Source organism: Saimiri boliviensis, chromosome 18 (assembly GCF_048565385.1).
Source record: "Saimiri boliviensis isolate mSaiBol1 chromosome 18, mSaiBol1.pri, whole genome shotgun sequence".
NCBI lineage: Eukaryota > Metazoa > Chordata > Mammalia > Primates > Cebidae > Saimiri > Saimiri boliviensis.
The window spans coordinates 33,902,423-33,918,137 of record NC_133466.1 but is presented as its reverse complement, the minus strand read 5'-3'; positions in this window follow the sequence as shown (position 1 = coordinate 33,918,137).

Here is a 15,715-nt window from a genome sequence, read left to right as displayed (position 1 = left end):
CACGCACAAATAACTTCTCCAAGATTATGGATCAAGACTTCCCAGCAATACTAAAACCATATTCTCTCATTCTATTTTTTCCTGTGCCTTCTTTCCATTTAGTGAAACAAAATAATACTACGATTAGGATTTCACGATTGATAGCTTGTGCAGAAAACTCAATGGAATGTCGAATATGTCAAGCTAAGCCTAAATTCCTGCAATAGGTTAAAGTTCCTCCGGTTCACCTGTAACAAATTTAACTGATGCTTGAAACTTCCTAGAGACTTGTTGAATTGTTCTGCTCAAAAGCTTGATAGTGAGATAGATAATAAGGTCCAGGCCAGGTGGAGATAAGAAACTTGTTGGGAACTGGAGCAAAAGTGACTCTTGTTATAACAAAGAAACTGACAGTATTTTGCCCCTGTCCTAGCAATTTGTGGAACTTTGAATTTGAGAGAGATGGTTTAGTATATCTGGCAAAAGAAATTTCTAAGCAGCAAAGCACTCAAGAGTTGACTTGGCTGCTGTTAAACACATTCAGTTTTCTAAGGGAAGCGGAGCATAAAAGTTTGGAAAATTTGCAGCCTGACAATGTGATAGAAAAGAAAAAAACAATTTCAGAGGGAAAATTCAAGCCAGCTGCATACATTTGCGTAAGTACCAAGGAGCCTAATGTTAATCCCCAAGACATTGGAGAAAATATCTCCAGGGCACGTCAGAAGGTCTTCATGGCAACCCCTCCAATCACAGGCCTGGAGGCCTAGAAAAAAAAGTGGTTTTTGAGCTAGGCCCAGGGTCACTGTGCTGTGTGCAGCTTAGGGACTTGGTGCCCTGCGTTCCATACACCTTAGCTGTGGCTGAAAGGGGACAACATAGAACTTTCTGCTCAATGACAGTACCTTCTATGTGTCCTCACATGGGGAAAGAAGTGAATGAGTACACTTGGGCCTACTTTATAAGGAAGCTAAACCCATTCATGAGGGCTGTGTCCTCATGACTTAATCTCCCAAAGACCCTCTTAATGCTACCACATTGGACATTAAGTTTCAACAGGAATCTGGGGAGATAAAACATTTAAACTATAACACAATTTCTTTAGTTCTTAGGTTTAATGTATTCTAATTAGTTTCTGATTTTTTTTTTACAATGTCTTGATTGTCACAAAATTTGTTAGTATTTGGGAAGTGGTAGGTGGTTGATTGAATTATTGTTCCAAATCTTTACCTATATTTAGTTTATTTTTTTATATAACTGAAGTGACACTAATAAGAGACATACTATATTCCTATTACTTTTATATATACCTTGACTTTCGACTAGTTTTGCCTAGTTGTTTGTGGATGAAATGACAGTGTGTCTATGCTAAGTCTTTTTCAAGCATATGTTTCTATTAGCCTTTTTGTGTTTAAGAAGGCTAATAGAAACGTATCTTATCACATTGCTGTGATAAGAACATTCCTCACATTGCCCCTGATTCCAGAGTAAAAGCCACGTAGAACAACAATGCCCCGATTTATTCTTAGAACTAATGCTTAAAGTAGAGCCAGGACATTGCACCTGTAAATCTAAAATCTGAAACATGGATTTCCCAGTTGATGTACTTTCCACTGAGCATGATAACAAATATATATTTTCATACTGAGTTCTGGATTGCTTTTGTTTTACATGATTCACAACTGATAAATTATGGTTTATTTTAACCTATAAAAGTCAAAGCGCCTAGCTTGTGGAATATTTTTCTCCAAACATTTTGCTGCTGGTAGGCCAGAAGTGGAAATCCCTATTAATTTAGGAAATTGTAAACTATTCCTAAAATATTTTAGTTTTTAGCAATTTTAAACCCAGTTCAATAATTCACTGATGTACGAATGATTGATGTCATTAACTTTAGTGTTGATATAATGTTCTGTGCCCAAATCAGCTACCAAACCCTTATAATTGCAAATTTAGATCAAGCTGTTGTTACTGTCTTCTTGCACTTGTAATTTCCTACTTCTCTGAAAATGGCTTCCTGATTCCATGCCTCTGTATTTTGTGTATTCCCTCTTCTATTCCAGTACTCAGAAATTCAAGTTCTTGGCCACCACATTTCAAGGTGCTTAGGACTACAGTCCCGTTTACTTTTGACTATTGTTTTTTCTTTTTGTTAGATTCCTACAAAAGAATTCCCAAGACCGTCTATGAGAGAGTCCTTTCAAGAATATTTCCATATGTTTGTGGTATCATAATGCTTAAAAAAGACTTTCTAATGTAAAGTTTGGGCATAAATTGATGGGTCTCTCAGATAGTCTAATTATTGATAATATCTAAGTCATGTTGTCTTTATAGTAGCCTTTTTTTCCCAAAAATAATATCCAGGCTGGGCTCAGTGGCTCACACCTGTAATCCCAGCATTTTGGGAGGCCTAGGCAGGCAGATCACCTGAGGTCAGGAGTTCAAGACCAGCCTGATCAACATGGAGAAAAAAAGTCTCTACAAAACAACAACAACAACAACAAAGTATACACCAAATTTAAAAATAAGGGTCACTGATATGTGATGCACTTCTCTTTATTATTATTATTTTTATTTTCATACTTTAAGTTATGGGGTACATGTGCAGAATGTGCAAGTTTGTTACATAAATATACAGGTGCCATGCTGGTTTGTTACATTCATCATCCCATCATCTTGCATTAGGTGTTTCTCCTAATGCTATCCTTTCCTTACCCCCTACCCGACTCCCCACAGGCCCTGGTATGCACTTCTCATAGGCACTGATGGTGTCCTAGACTGCTTCATGCTGGTCTAACAGAGTAGCACAGACTTTTAAAATGAGCAGAAATTTATTTGGCTTACAGTTTCGAAGGCAGGGAAGTACAAGATCATGGGCCCATATCTGGTGAGTGCCTTCTTGCTGTTTCACGCTATGGTGGCAGGGCACAGAGAGTGAGCGAGAGAAAGGGGTTGAACTCATAGCCTCAAGAATTTTTGTCAGTGAAATCAATCCATACATGAGTGTGCAGCCCTCATAGTCTAAAGAATGATTAGCTTTCACCATCCAACACTGTTGCATCGGTAAGTTAAGTTTTAAACACATGCTTTTAAAAAAATACATTCACGCTAAAACAGGTGGAATCTTAATATTTCCTCCAAATCTACTGTAATTCAAGACATAACTTCATCTAGTTTTTCATGTCTTTGAAATTTAAGAAATTCTACTTTTTTTCTGAGTTTTTTAAAGTCTAAATTTAGAGGTTTTTTTTTTTTTTTCTCATAGAGCAAATTTAAGACTCATTTGTGTTTCTAGTATATGTTTGTCATTCCTTTCAAGTTTTCTAGAGCTATTTGTTTGACTAAGCATTCCTTATTTCTTGTAATGCTCCTAACTATGTGTAAGTGAAAATAGGGGAGCTGAAGAAATAAATAAAGATAAATAATCCTGCTAAAGTTGACCCTCTACTTGAATGTTGCTCAGTAGTACTGTTTTATGAGAATAATATAATGATTTGAACAAAAATAAAACACAAGCCCCAAATATATAATAAAATGCTTTTTAAAAATGGCTATATGTATATATATATATGTATATATATATAGGTATATAATTTTATTATTATTTGGTCATATATCTATAAGTATTTACTTAGAACTTACACGTTTTTATGAGTGGTGTTCCCTGCAACTCACAATACTTATAACATAGGAATATAATAAATGTGAATACATGCTCAATGAAATGTTTGCTGTTTGAAATAAAATGCTTTTCTTTGTTCTAATGTAAATAGCAATATAAAATCTCTGTAGAGTTTTTAAATCATTGTAATATTATGCAATAACTCTAAGTACCATAGCTAAGAACTTGAAATGGATGCAAATTTATTATTCCTATATGTGATTAAAAGTAAATTCAGCAATTTAAGACAATATTTATTAAAATAAAATGCTAAAATAGTAAATATTTATTTTCTTTTCACCAAAACTAATGTTTAATATTCAATTTAAATTTTCTTCACAGTGCCTGCAACCAAGATAAACAGGAAAAAGGAAGTTGCAGAGCATTTTAGTTACTAGAATGAAGGGACAATCAAATCATAAAATTTCTATATGTTTAATGGTGAAAATTTAAATGCCCCATTTAAAAATTGAGCATGTGAAATATTCCAATGAGCTTAGGATAAAGTCAAATATACCTACTTGTATGTAGATCTTCTTAATTACCTAGGAGGAGATTGCCTTCATCATGAACATAAATATCTAAAATCCACAAATTATAATACTGATGTCATTTAAATATACATGTCTCTATAACATGCCTGTCGGTTAATTTTTGCTGATGAGTTTATTACTCTGATTTCATTGCATTGCAATGACGTCTATAGGCAAGCACCTGGAAGCAATTACCTGAAAAACTTAACTGTATGCACAGGTACGGCTTAGAAGAGCAAAATATGCTTTAGTTCATGCAAAATGCAACAGTTTGCCTACTGTGTTACATATCTAAGTCAAGTGAAAATCATCACACTCGGCCGGGCACAATGGCTCACACCTGTAATCCCAGCACTTTGGGAGGCCAGAGTAGGCAGATCACCTGATGTCGGGAGTTCGAGACCAGCCTGATCAACATGGAGAAACCCCATCTCTACTAAAAACACAAAATGAGCCAGGCATGGTGGCACATGCTTGTAATCACAGCTACTCAGGAGGCTGAGGCAGGAGAATGGCTTCCACTTGGGAGGTTGAGGTTGCAGTTAGCCAAGTTTGTGCCATTACACTTCAGCCTGGGCAATGAGAGTGAAAACTCCGTCTCGGAAAAAAAAAAAAAAAAAAAAAAAAAAAGAAAGAAAGAAAGAAAGAAAAAGAAAATCATCACACTCAACTTTTTCAGATCTGATTAAAGCAAAACTATAAAATTCAGTCTGGTTTCTTTGCCTATAAATATTGTTAATATTCATGGCTCTGTTTATATAAATAAGACCAATTTCCAAGATATGCAGAAAAATTACAGAGAATGAAAATAAAAACCTTTAATCCATCTGGAGTCAATTTTAGTGTAAGGTGTCAGGAAGGAGTCCAGTTTCTGCTTTCTGCACATGGCTACCTAGTTTTTCCAACACCATTTATTAAACAGGGAATCTTTTGCACATTGCTTGTTTTTGTCAGGTTTGTTCAAAGATCAAATGGTTGTAGATGTGTGACATTGCCTCCAAGGCCTCTATTCTGTTCCATTGGTCTGTATCTCTATTTTGTTACCAGTACCATGCTGTTGTGATATTTGTAGCCTTGTGGTATACTGTGAAGTCAGGTATCGTGATGCCTCCAGCTTTGTTCTTTTTGCTTAGGATTGTCTTGGCTATGTGAGCTCTCTTTTGGTTCTATATGAATTTTACAGTGTTTTATTTATTTTTATTTTATTTTTTCCTAGTTCAGCGAAGAGGATTATTGGTAGCTTGATGGAGATAGCATTGATTCCTGAAACTTTGCCGAAGTTGCTTATCAGTTTAAGGAGATTTTGGGCTGAGATGATGGGGTCTTCTAAATATACAATCATGTCATCTGAAAATAGAGACAATTTGACTTCCTCCTTTCCTAATTGAATACCCTTCTTTTCTTTTTCTTGCCTGATTGTTATGGCCAGAACTTCCAATACTATATTGAATAGGAGTGGCGAGAGAGGGCATCCTTGTCTAGTGCCAGATTTCAAAGGGAATGCTTCTAGTTTTTGCAGATTCAGTATGAATATTAGCTGTGGGTTTGTTATAAACAGCTTTTATTATTTTGAGATACATCCCGTCAATATTTAGTTTATTGAGAGTTTTTAGTGTAAAGGTCTGTTCAGTTTCATTGAAGGCCTTCTCTGCATCTATTGAGATAATCATGTGGTTTTGGTCTTCGGTTCTGTTTATGTGGTAGATTATGTTTATATTTCAGTTTTTAAAACTATTTTATTTTTTAGGTCCATATCCTCAGAATTCAATATAAGAAATAGAAATATTAGCTTACATAATTAAACATGAAGAAATGATTTAGTAAAATGACATTGAGTAACATAAATAATCAAATAATTACCCAATATATTTGGGTCAAGAATGGTCTCAGGTCTATTGCTCTCAGCACAAAGCAGTGTAGAATGTGTCTTTAGTGTTGTGCCATCAAATAATCCAATGTCAGATGCTTCCTGTCCTTGAAGTTTCAACCCATGGTTAAGTTTTCAGAAAACATAATATGTCTGTATTATTTTAAATTTCATACTACCTCTTGTGGTCAGTGAAGCTTGGTCTTCTTATTGGCAATTTTATCAGAACTGCATAATGAATGAAACACAAACCACCAATGGAGAAAGGGTATGAGATAGCTAAAATTAACCAATAACCATTCTTCCCTTTATTTGCTCAGTTTATGCACCCATTATTACTGTTAACACAATCAAACTACTTAAGAAAATACAACTATATGATTGGAAACAATAATCCTTCTCAGTGGAGACTGGAAATTTCTGTCTATTAGATCCAAAGGAGATACTATTAGACATCTGGCTCCAGACTGTCTGAATAATTTCATTATATTACTTAGTTCTGTGTAGTAACTTTTATTTGTTCTACAAATTCTTAAGCAAGTGAAAAATTTAACTAAAAACTTTCATATGCAGGTATATATTTCACATTACATTATTAGAGCAAAGAAGAGCAAATAAATAATTAGATAAACAGACACATGGAAAAGATAATATAAATTCATACAGTATATGTAGCACTTATTTTTAACTGATCAAGAGGTTATAGCTACTATTTAGGTTTATCAGCCATATTTTTATTGCCTTATTATCACCTGTACTTCAGATAGAAAGCATTTGTTTTGCCTAGAACACTAACCCAAATATTAATAATTTACGCATCTTTGTTCCTGATGTTTTTCAAAAATAAGATTGCAGTAATTTTGGAATATTCTACCACTAAAAATTTAAATAAAATCTCTTCTGGGATTTCCAGAATTCCATCCATGATTCTCTATATCCTTATTCTACTGCAACACATATATTTCTTTTTAATGGAACTTACAAACTTAGCTAAATATCATATCCCCTTTTGTACCTTTTAACATAGCTGGATAAACAAATCCCACATGGCCACTTCTGTCTCTCATATCACGCTCTGAGTTTTCGGTAATGCCAAACTAACATTTTGAAAGTGTTTTATTAGCAATAGTTGTTTTCCAGATAGAACTAAGTTGCTTCTGACAGTTTAAACTTGTTTTCAGTATTTCTGGGTGCTGGGCAAAACCTGTTGCTACCTATTCTGTGGTCTTGCTGATGTCACTCCAAAATGTCATCGGGTTTAAAGATCTTTGCCTGTTTGACAGTTAAAATTCATACCCATAGGGTTTTTTTTTATATTTTATTTTCATTTTCTTTTTACCGTAATTAGTGCTCATGTCTCCTCATTATTTTGTCCATCGTTTCATTGTTTATTTTAAAATTAAACAATTCTGATTTTTCTGAACCTTACTTGGGCAAATAATGTCAAAATTATACTTTAAAAATCAAAAGTAAAATTATTGTGTGTTTTTAAACTACATTTTGAGTAAAAATGCAGTAAGCTAAAATACCTACATATATATATATATATATATATATATATATATATATATACTTTAATAAGCTATGAAATTTGCCCTGCAACCCATAACTCTACATTTTAATTAAATTAAATCATTTAATAGAATGAACTCTTTTCACAAATGGGATGGCTGTTTCTCTATTTGTTCAGAGTTAATCATAGCCCAAGCTATTTTTGTAAATACTTTCTAAGAAATTTTATCCATATGTATACACTTAAATAAGCTATGAATATTCAGTGCCTTTCCAATATATTTCATGTAGCACTGTTTATCTGTTCACCATCATAAATTAAGCTAAAATTCTCTGGATGTTTTGTTTGTTTGTTTGTTTCAGGCATTTTGCTTCAATGTGAGGAGTCTTCCAATGTGATTTACAGATTAGTAGAAAAGATAAACATGAAACATATATGGGTACAAGTTAATATTAAGTAAAATTTAATGTTACATCTTGAGCATGAAATTTTATGTAATCTTAGATTGTTGTGGATTTCAGTGAACTCCATTTGTAAACTAATAGTGTTTTCTTCTCTGCTTCTATTATATATATTGCTTAGTTTTAAATCAAACCTCAGAGCTCCAGCATATTGTGTACTATTGTTTCCATTTTGCAGATTAGAGAAATGTTAAAAAACTGAGTATTTAGACCCTACAGCATCCATAACAGTGCTAGAACTTGCTCTACACAATTCTGTATTTCAAAATTTAATCCTGTTAAACAAGAAGTTATTCTGATTCTCAATTTTTCTTTCGATTTCTTTACTTAACTTTGCATTAATATTGGTTTATTCAATCTTGACATTTGCTCAAAAATCCTATGCACATATATTTCTTGTCTTTTAATATGCTATTTAAATCCTCCTTCTGAAATATAAGTTGGATGGCTGGTTAATGTGGGTTTATATTAACTGTCCAGTGATCTGTAAACTTGAGGGGTTTGGAGAAAACTCCAGGGTCATGCACAAAACCCAGTTCTATGTGGAGTTTCTATTTTTAATAAAGTCAATGTACTCAAAGACACATTTTTATATCTAATACTGTGTTTAACCCTTATTTCAGTACATCTTAGGTCTGTGTCAGGCCTTTATTCCACAGCTATCATTCATTGCTTCATAGCTGAGCCAACCCCTAATAGTAGTTCCGTATATTTCTGTTCTGTATGGATATAATGGCCCCAACAGCTGCCTCTGAATATTTTGAATATACTTGTGAATGAGCTGCCAAGTAGAGTGGTAAATTTCATAGTCACTCTTGATTCTAGAACTCATGGTTCTGCTGCTTATGTCCCTGATACATTAGTTGCTTTATCTATAAAAATTGCTGTCTACCTTTCAAATTATATCTAGCAACAGATCTCAAACTGTCTCTTAGGTAGTAGATGACTTTTCCTGATTTCAACTAGGAATGCATTTCTCTCTACATTTTTATATTTCTCTGGTGTTTTCAGCACAGTTCGGTTGAAGGATTGTTTTGAAATTTGCCCTATAGCCCATAACTCTACATTTTAATTAAATTAAATCACTTAATAGAATGAACTGTTTCCATAGATGGGACTGCTCTTTCTCTATTTGTTTAAGAGTTAAGCATAGCCCAAGCTATTTTTAAATACATTTTCTAAGAAATTTTATCCACATATATACACTTTAATAAGCTATAAATATTCAGTGCCTTTCCAATATAAATCTTGTAGCACTATATATCTGTTCACTATCATAAGTTAAGCTAAAATTCTCTGAATTTTTTTTGTTTGTTTCAGGCATTATGCTTCAATGCAAGGTGTCTTCTGAAGTGATTTACAGATTAGTAGAAAAGATAAACATAGAACATATATGGATACAAATATATATGGATGGAAAACATATGTGTAATACAAAGTAAGATATAAAAAGATTATCACAATATTATCATCAATAATCAAATATTTTAAATTTACCTTTGGAACTAGCGTGTCTTACTATTTGAGGAGAACTGTAACAGGTATACATTAGAAAGTTTTTTAAATTTTTTTTTTTTCAGAAGGTGTATCAGCATCTACTGGGAAAATTGTTGGCCTTTGTAGCAGATAAATCATTTTAATCAAGCTAACCCTCTGAACTTTATTGTATTCATTCATCCAATACAATTTCCCAATGTGTTATGTTTGAGCTTGAATTGAGACAACTCAGGCTTATGAACCATTCAGTTCCAATTGAAATCAATGTGCTTTATGGTACACTGAACTTCCATGATTTGGAAATGTATTATTATAATAACACAAGCTTTTTAACTAAAAAATTCTTTTTTTTAAATTGCATTTTAGATTATAAAACTTGACAAAACTAAAAAAGCCATAGCATAATTTTATGTTTGTTATTATAAATGGAATTTCATTTTAATAAGCTTTAAAAATGTCTACTTTGAATAGTTTTACATTTTAAGAGGAAAATAAAGCCAAATGTTAATTTAAGTGTGAAATTGTGTGTGTACTTATGCTTTTATGATTTAGTTCTTTACACTATATTTTTAGTAATGTAATATTTTTAGTCATTGAATTAGAATATTTTGGATTATATTTTAGGGATTTATTATTCAGATAAATGCTGTGGCTAGATTTATGTCAATTTTTAATTCTTTTTCTTGTTATTCCCAAAATGGAATTTCTATATTTTCTAATTACAGTATTTGAAATATAGAAATAACTATAATGTTGGTAATGGACACATATACTACTCTCAATTATATAATAATGTAATACTAAAATTTCTTGTCGACTTTAACAATGACAATTACTAAATTACTATTATTAGCGTAAGTGTACTCATCAATATCTCTGCTTACAAAATACTTAAGGAATTTCTAAAAGTATAATCAGAATATGGTGTACAATTTAAATAGTCACATGAATTATACATGTGAATGAACTTCTAAGAAGCATATATGTACATATAGATTTGTTTGTATATGTGTTTGTGCTCTGATATACATGTTTGTGGTACATGTCTATAATCATATATAATCCCCTTCCCTGTTTCCCATCCAGAGTTTACATCTTCAGAATATTTCTTCTTGATTATAAGGAGGCTGTGAGCCGCAACTTGGACTATATACTCTTGGATACATAACAAGGTCATGGTAGTTAACTGGCTATTTTTTCCTCAGTTTTAGCAGTATTGTTTGCCATTTTATTAGACATGATCTCTCCAGTAGCTTAACAGTCATATCTTAAAAAATATATTCTGCAAAGTGTAAATCCCACATGAAGCTTATTATTTATATAAGATATATTTTAGAAGAAAAGATATAATACCTATGAAAACAGCCTTTGAATATTATACAATTGGTATCATCTATGGTGGAGATAAACAATCTTCTCTGGGGACATAGAAATGTACTTAGTAAATTCAGAGACCTTACTTCGTCAAGAAGTCTTAGGATATGATGTACTTCCGAATACATAAATTTTATCTTTTATTTTAGATTATTTGTTTGTTTGTTACTGTTTTCTGATATATAACAAAGAGGTAGTATTCATTTAGAAAAATTACATTATAGATAGTAATTCAGATTTTCTTTTAATACTATAGTAGGTTGTACTTTTTTATTGCATTTTATGTTTTGGGGTACATGTGAAGAACATGCAAGATTGTTGCATAGGTACACACATGGCAGTGTGGTTTGCTGCCTTCCTTCCCCTCGCCTGTATCTGTCATTTCTCCCCATGCTATCTCTTCCCACCTCCCTGCCCCCCGTCCCTCCCCCATTTCCCTCCAACGGACCCAAGTGTGTAGTGCTCCCCTTCCTGTGTCCATGTGTTCTCATTGTTCAACACCCGCCTATGAGTGAGAACATGCGGTGTTTAATTTTCTGTTCTTGTGTCGGTTGTACTTTTCTTAGACAGTCCAAAGAAATAGTATTAGGGAGTTTTACATTTGACAGGAGCCTTATAAACATTTAGTATCCAAACTTGAAGCAATGAAAAAAATTTATTTGTATAAACAGTAAACAAAATCAGCATCTGGTTATTTATTTAACAAATGGTATTTTAGGTTATCAAATATTCAAATACCTCAATACTTTTTCTTTAATATCTATTGGTATTCGAGGATTAAATGTTATCAGTTTTAAAATGTTACAAGTAAAAGCAAAATAATATTAAAAGTAGTGATTTTACAAATTGTATAATAAATTTTTTAAATCTACATTTATGAATGAATCTACATTTTGTGATTACATGTTTTAAACATGATGCATTTTTGATACTTTGTTAAATTAAAAAGAATATGTTAGTTTTAAATAATCAAAAATTCCAATAACATAAGAAATAAAGTGATGATGTCACTAATAGCCAACAGATTGCCATTGTACTATTAAGCTCTGAAAGCCCCAAACACATCTGATACAAAGTAAAATTATTTCCAATTAAATAATTATAAATATCAACTCATAGAGACTTTGCTGTGGTATATATCCTCAAAATCACCAATGACTTAGTACAACTAAATGAGTACACCCAGTACTCTGTAAAATAAGAATTTTTCCTCAAGTCTCCACTTTTACTTATATGATCTGACAATATTTTGGCTTATATGATACCACCTACAACCAGATTTCTACTGACAAATTATAAAAGGCAGAGGACTATTTTGAAACAAAGATTAGGAAAACAAACAAAATTGTCTGTGTATAGACAATAATGCTCTTACTGCCAAGTAGAAAATGAATATCCTGTTTGAAAGCTGTGCTAGTCAGTTACTTTATCTGAAAAAAATCGTAGGACACAGAGAGTTCAGGATACATAAGAATATCATTTTTTTTTCTACTCCATTTAGAGTATTCTCCAAATGTGAAATCAGTCTGTTGTGATTTAGTGAAAAATAATCTGGGAGAATGTCCATATGCAGATATTATTTGAAAATGTGCACATTTCTTCAAAATAAGGTAAATTTTAGAGCATTCAAGTGATTCATTTTTACACTAAGTTCAAGAACAAAATCTGCTTTTAGATGCATATTTGTGAATGAGAATAAAGTGAATTTGCTTTTATTTTATGGCCAATACTTCCCAGGACCATAAAGGTTGCTTAATGGGATTTCCTAATTGCTAGCTGTATCTTTGAATTACTTGATAATCATTTTCACATATATTAGAATCTTTAATATTTTGTGGATGTCTTCTCTCTAATTATGCTAAAATGAAGATTAAATATTATAACCTTGACTAGAAAAAAAGATTATTGTGTTATTTTCATAAGGGATATTGCAAAGTCTTTCAAAAAGACTGGCTAAGTATACACTAAATAATGAGCTCTTATACCAGGAGGATATGAATTGTTTTGAAGGCATTGAGCTGCTGCATCTTTTTCATTTTCACGCATTAAAGCTAGGTATATTGCAAGCAATTAATCATGTACTTGTTTATTGTTTCAGATTAAATGCATTTTACACACTTTTTTGTTTATAATTTAATTAAATTACGAATCATTCCTATGTAAAGCAGTCATTAATTTACTAAGTTTATAAAAAGGAAGACACAACAGAGAGACAAAAGAAATGGCTTATTGTTGAAATGAAAATGACAGATTAAATGTATAGTTATTTTTGATGAAATAACAGAACATTACTGTTAATTTTATCTAAAACTGTGAATAGTATTGACGAAAATTGCATTACTCTTTTTCAATTGGATCGTAGAAAATACTCAAATAGGCTTATTCATTCAGTGTCACATTCATCTACTCAGGAGGCTGAGGCAAAATAATTACTTGAACCTGGAAGGCAGAGGTTGCAATGAGCCAAGATCTCACTACTGCACTCCAGCTTAGCGATAGGGCAAGACTCTCAAAAAAAAAAAAAAAAAAAAAAAAAAAAAGAAAAAAGAAAAAGAAAAAAAAATGACCATGTGAATGAATATGTAGTTAAGCTTTCAATTTTTAAGTATAATTTACTATTAAGATCTGCATAGTAAAAGAAAATGATTTATGCATTATCATTAGCCTGGCCAATTTTAGACAATTAATTTTTAGGGGCTTTTAAAACACACTTTAAAAATATAGCTTAACTTTGAAATAGGAAAAAGTATATGACATTTTGACCATGCTATCATTTAAAAATGTTCTTTCACATAAAGTAGTTTTATAAATAGCTTGTTATGGAATAGCATAGGGTTAATCTGACTATAGAAATTTATTATATGTTGAATGGATAAAGAAGTAATGCTTTTCTCCAAGAAAAAGCATATATTATGGATTAAAATTTGAGTGTAAATTAAATCTTTATATTTTAGTAAATCAGTAAACCTACAAACTGAATCCAGGTTTCATTTAGTTAGCATGAGTATTTTAATAATTATGAATTTTTAGGACATTTTACAGTCTAAATGGCATGTATATATGTAATAGAGGCTTGACTCCTTTTAAAATATTATTTTATTGGGTCAATGTGGATTATTCATTCAATACCACCTAATGCTGTCCTGATACTTTTGAAAATATTGCCACTGTTTGTCTGTTCTATTTGTCCATAACTTTGCAGGGTTCAAATTTAAAAGGATATTTTTTTCTCTGTCAATAATAACTTGTAATTGGTTTGGTTGCTCTAAGGATGTATTAACCACTGTCTCCTGGGGAGCAAGACAGGTTGGGAGGAATTTACATGTCTTGACTCCTACAAGAATTTAAGGACAAGGACAGACTGAAAAGCCAATCCTGTTTCACGGAGCTGCCAAAGCAGACCAGTATTGGAGATTTTCTCGCCTTCCTAATGTTTGCAGTTCCTTTTGTACACTTGATTCATCAATCTGTTTGAATTTTGGTTCTTAAATAGATAAAGCATTATTTCACAAGTTATTCTTTTTATCACTAAATATTAAATATTTCGCTCCTGAAGTATTTTAATAAAGCAACTTTACATAATTCTATCAATTGTTATCATTCAAGTCAGTTTCAAATCAGTAGTTTTTATAAAGTGTTTTGGCTAGAAAATTTCTGAATTCTAGGTTCTAATAAACAAATAAAATATTACTTTATATTTTGTTTGCTTTTAACATTGTCAGTGGAATGTAGAACTTTGAAATGCCAACATATACTAATATTAGGCTTATTAGTGATTAATAAGAATTACATTTGGATGATGTAGATGTTTGCCATAGACCAATGATAAAGTTTAAACTATAAAAATTGTTCTTGCCATTTGACATTTTTTTTACTAGTTCCAACTGATCAATTTGATTCTCTATATTGATTAAAGTAATTAATTAACAGACTGGCATTTTATTCTCATCATTTCTCTTTAATTTTGTATGTAATTTCTATTGTGGTAAACTTAAATACATCAAGTCAGAGAAATAAAACAGGATGAAGAATGAGGAAAAATAAGAAATTGAAAAAAATAAGAGCGAAATTGACAGCTTTCTTAAGTTTTATTTTTTTTTTAATTCTGGGTTTAAGCATAGTTTATTAAATTCCAGTGAAGCCTGAACATGCACTCAACATTGAAACTGAAGTCTTGCTTTTAATGGAAACAAAAGAAATTTCAATTATATAGTACTTTCATACATATCTCTGACATCTTGTCTGAAATTGCTTCAAAAAATAAAAATAACAAGTCATACATAATAATTATCTGATGACTCAATTAAATGTAGTGATAAATCTCAGCTCTTACAGTACAATTAAAGTTTCTATTTTATAGAATAAAGAAAAGAATTCATTTTCAGTTTGTAAATTAGCAAAAAGTGTCCTAAATTCAGAAGCCATCACAGATACCACTTAATACAGTGTACTAAGGAAATGAAGATACTCTAAAAAATAACAGTGGTAAAATATCCTCCTACAACTCTAGAATTCATGAACAGTGTTTTAGAGACTATTTCCTCTTTGAGAATAACACTGCAGTAATTAAAACTACAACAATTAATCTTTGATGCAGGGCCATATCACCTGATTTGAGATTTTGAAATGAAACAATGTACAACTGAGTATGTTTGTGTGTATTCCCATAATTAACTGTTTTTATCACTGAAAGGTAAAATATAAGATGCTATGTTTTTAAGGATAGTGCTTCAAAGAAAATATTAGATTCTAATTAGGCAAACAATGTAATTCAGACATTTTCTTCTCTCAATATTCTTATAAAGTATAGACCCTTGATTATTTTTAAACTTT